This window comes from Arachis ipaensis, chromosome B04 (genome assembly GCF_000816755.2).
Source record: "Arachis ipaensis cultivar K30076 chromosome B04, Araip1.1, whole genome shotgun sequence".
Classification (NCBI taxonomy): domain Eukaryota; kingdom Viridiplantae; phylum Streptophyta; class Magnoliopsida; order Fabales; family Fabaceae; genus Arachis; species Arachis ipaensis.
The window spans coordinates 14210986-14215560 of record NC_029788.2 but is presented as its reverse complement, the minus strand read 5'-3'; positions in this window follow the sequence as shown (position 1 = coordinate 14215560).

The following is a 4575-nucleotide window of genomic DNA, read 5'->3' as shown; positions in this document are numbered from 1 at the left end:
TATCATTTGATCAATCTAAAATTTTTCAAGAAGTTAACATGTGTATATAAATTAAATATATCTATATTTTTTTATATTAATAATGGTCATTATTTATTAACGTCTCTATATAATTGAGTTGAGTGTGCTTTTATGTTTCAACTCCGTCATGGTGTGTGTTCTTAACTTCTTATAGTTATCACTAAAGTAATGCTCTAAAAAATTGATGGGCTGATAAAAAGTTTTTTTTTAAGGATAAGAATGATAAAAACGTCTTTAAAAGATCTAAAAACTAATTGAAATAATTAAAAAGATCATTTTAATTAATTTGAGTTGATCGAGTGATTAACTCACTCGTTCACTTAAGCAGATGTTGGGATTTAAATTTCATATTTTGCATGCAGTAACTCCTTGACCAACAGACAAACCCTTAATAGAGCTCAGAATTTACGACAAATTAATTTTTAACCTGTCAAATTGGGAGTTACCGTAAACAACAAAAAATATCATTTTCAAGTAATAAAAAGCTATTGTATTAACAAATAATTTATTTATTTGGCCTAAATTTTTGCAAAATTATTTAGATAATTATTTAAAATATATATATACAAGATAATGTAAAATTTAATATTCAGATTTTTTTAATTTTTTTTAAAAAACCTTAAAATCTAAAAAGATAAAAAAGTATTAATTTTGTGAAAATTTACTATAATTTTTAAATTACAAATATCACATGTTTTTATAATATTTATATGAATGACCAATTAACAATACAGGAAAAAAGTAATTAATCCTCTCTTGCCAACCAAAGGAGCTCTCCTAGGATTTGGAAAGTGTAGTGCTTTTCTTTGTCCGTACTATATCGTGTTTTTTAGTCCGTTTAAGATCGTAGTTCCAGTCTCTTTTGTGAAAGTAAAAATTGTTCAATTCAGTATCTTGGAAACAACAATGGCTAGTGAAGATGATACAATACAAACAAAGACTAATAAAATAGTTGAAGAGAAAGATCTGATAGTGTACGAAGATAGAGATATTTTAAAAGGCATACAGAACTGCCTCACCAGTATTATTAGAAAGCTCCATACCAACAAGCACATCAATTTAATGTGGGTCCAAACGACTTTGGCAAGCATATGGAAGAACCCCGAATGCTTTAAGATGAGGGAGATTAAACTAAAACTGTACCAATTTTTTTTCAAAAAGAATACAGATCTGGAGAGAGACCTAAAAGGTAATCCCTAGCACTTTAGGAACGCCTGGCTTATTGTAAAAGATGGAAAAGAGGTGATGAAGTTCTTGAGAAGGGGTTAGACAGAACTGAAATAAAAATACAGATCTGGGGCTTACCGGAACACTACAAAACACCAACCTTAGAGAAAAAGATAGCATCAAGCATGGGTGAAGTGATCGAATGCGCGATTTTTGAAGTTGGGAAGGAACAAACAAGATTCATCAAATGCACAGTAAAGATACAAATATAGGCTCCTTTCAAAAAAGGGATAAATGTGGGTAGCAAGGAGGATGGACTAACCTGGGTGAATTTCAGGTATGAAAATATACCTTCTTTTTATTACTACTATGGTAAGATAGGACATGATGAAAAAAACTGTGAAAAAGCTACAAAAAAGGAAGAAAGTGAAAAAGAAAAATCAAAGTTGTTAGGGTCATAGATTAAAGCAGAAGTAGTGGAAAAAAAATGGAGCAAGTAGAGAAAAAGAACAAACCAGACAATAGAAAAGAAGAAGAAGAGAGAGAAAAATTAAAAAAAAAATTAACTGAGAAACTCATGGTCAAACTAGCTTGCCTGACAGTGACCGACACCATGGTGTTGGACACTGGAGAAGGTGTGAGACAAGGCTCTGTGTCAAAACTTCTAGAAGCAACTCTCCAACAGAGGGAGTTGGAGGAAGTTGACAAAAAGGGACAAAACAACCATGGAGTTTTAACAAATCCTAATAAGGAGAAGGAGGGAAGGAGAGAGAGGGAGAAAAAAGAAGTTGCAGGTAAGGAGAGCCCAGAAAATAGAACAACAATAGAAGTAAAAAAGGAGGACGAAAAGCAGAAAAAAAAGAGTAAAGAGGAGTCAAATACTCTTGTAGAGAACACTAACAAAGAGACAAATGACAATGGAGGAATAGGAAGGAAATGAAAGAGACAAGCTCAGGATGCAACAAACAACAAAGAAAATATGATAGACAAAAACCAATCGGGACAGAAGAGAAAAAACAAGGCGGAGAGTGATGAGAAGATAGAGGAAACATAACCAAACCCAAAGAAGCTAGCTATATCACATAGTGTTGTAACAGTGGAGGCTGCTGGGCAACCCTGCCGAGAACAATGAAAATACCCAGTTGGAATTGCCGTGGATTTGGGAACCCATGGGCAATGAGAGCTTTAAATAAGCTCATAAAGCAAAAAGGACCCAACCTTATTTTTTTTATGGAAACAAGAAAAAAAAAGCTATTGAAATGATGAGGTTGAGATACAGAAGCGGTCTCCAAAATGTAATTGGCATGCATTGCAATGGAGAGGGGAGGTAAAGAGGAGGGGGATTAGCTTGCATGTGGGACAATACAATTGAAGTTGAAGTGATATCAATGTCTCTTAACCATATGGATATGAAAATTATTCTAAAAGACAACAACCAAGTATGAAGGGTGATAGCAAGGATTTATACCGGTTCGGAAATCCACAAAATAGTTCCGTTGTTAGTATAGTCCAAACCAATAGACAATCCTCGAATCAAATTAAATTTGGTTTTGTCACAAGTAACAAATTCCAATGAAAATTAACCGAAGTATTTAGACTCCGGGTCGTCTCACAAGGAATTGCAATGAAGTGGTCAATTATTGGCTATGAAGGGGTAAAAGGGATTTTGATTGATAAGAGGGCGAGAAATTAAATGTGCAAGAAAGTAAATCAAGCAAATAACTAAAGAAAGCAAGTAATAAGGAGAGACATTCATGACAAGGTTTGAGATCATAGGCTTTCTATCCTAGTCATACAATGATTAATTCATCTTATTTAGTCAACTCCAACAAATGGAAGAAGGTATCATGTTATCTTCACATAGGGAGAATGTCAAACAAGACTAATCAATCATATCATAATAATTAACAAGAATTTATCTCATTTCGTCATCTCCAACATTAGAAGAAGGTATAAGTTATCTTCCATGAGAGAAAGTCAAACAAGACTAGTTAATCTCAAATCAAAAATCCTAATCAACTCACTAATTGAATTAGCAAAAGATTAGCGTTATTAAAAATGATATTAACTAACAACTCTAGATCACCAACATAAGTTGGATTTTCATGACTCAAGATTGCCTAATTACTCTTTCCAAGCCAAGAATGCTCAAAATCTACTCTAACATCCAACCAAGCATTTTATCAAACACTTGGAAGGCATAAAAGGAAAGCATAATAAATGACAAGAAATAGTAAAATCTATCAACTACCAATTGCAAGAAAAATAAATCAACAATTCAAATCATCAATTAAAAGAGCATCAATATTAAATTTTATTAAAAGAGATCTAAATCCAACATAAACATCCATGAACATAAAAGAGAGCAAAAAAGGGAAATTAACATCATAAACTAAGAGAACGAAAGAATAGAAGGAACAAGAAATCATAAAAAAAACAAGATGAAAAGATGAGATTGAATCTAGATCTAAAAGAGATTAACCTAACCTAATTTTAGAGAGAAGGGAGAGCTTATCTCTCTAGAATTCTACCCTAAAACATGATGAAAAACTAAACTATAACTACTTGGTTCATTCCCCTCCAATCCTTGGGTTTAATAGCATCAGAAATGAGTTGGATTGGGCCCAAAATGCTTCAAAAATCGTTGGGGGCGATTTCACTTTAGTGGGCCACAAGCAGCATCGGCGCGCACGCGTACATGGCGCCTGTGCGCCCCTGAACGTGAAGCAACATACGGCAAATTTTATATCAATTCGAAGCCCCGGATGTTATATTTCCAACGCAACTAGAACCGCCTCATTTGGATCTCTGTAGATCAAGTTATGGTCGATTGAGTGCCAGGAGGTCAGGCTTGACAGCTTTACGGTTCCTTCATTTCTTCATAAGTTCTCCCACTTTGCATGCTTTTCTCCCCACTTCTTCCATCCAATACTTGTCTTATGAACCTGAAATCACTCAACAAATATGTCAAGGCATCGAATGGAATTAAAGTGGATTAAATTTAGCTATTTTAAGGCCTAAAAAGCATGTTTTCACATTTAAGCACAAATCAAGGGAGAATTGCAAAATCATGCTATTTCATTGAATAAATGTGAGAAAAGGTGATAAAATCCCCCCAAATTAAGCACAAGATAAACCACAAAATCAGGGTTTATCAAAGGGCAACCGAATTCTATGAAAAACCAGAGAGCCAGAATAAAGTAGAAAGTTGGGACCTAATCAATAATTTGGGCAGATCAAATCAAGGGTTATGGCTAATCTTTGGGGACTTTAATCAGGTGCTGAAATAGCAGAAAAAGCTAGGTGAGAATCCAGTCACCTTATCACAAATAAAGAAGTTTCATGAAACAATTCAAAGGAATGACTTGCAGGACCTTGGCTTCAAAG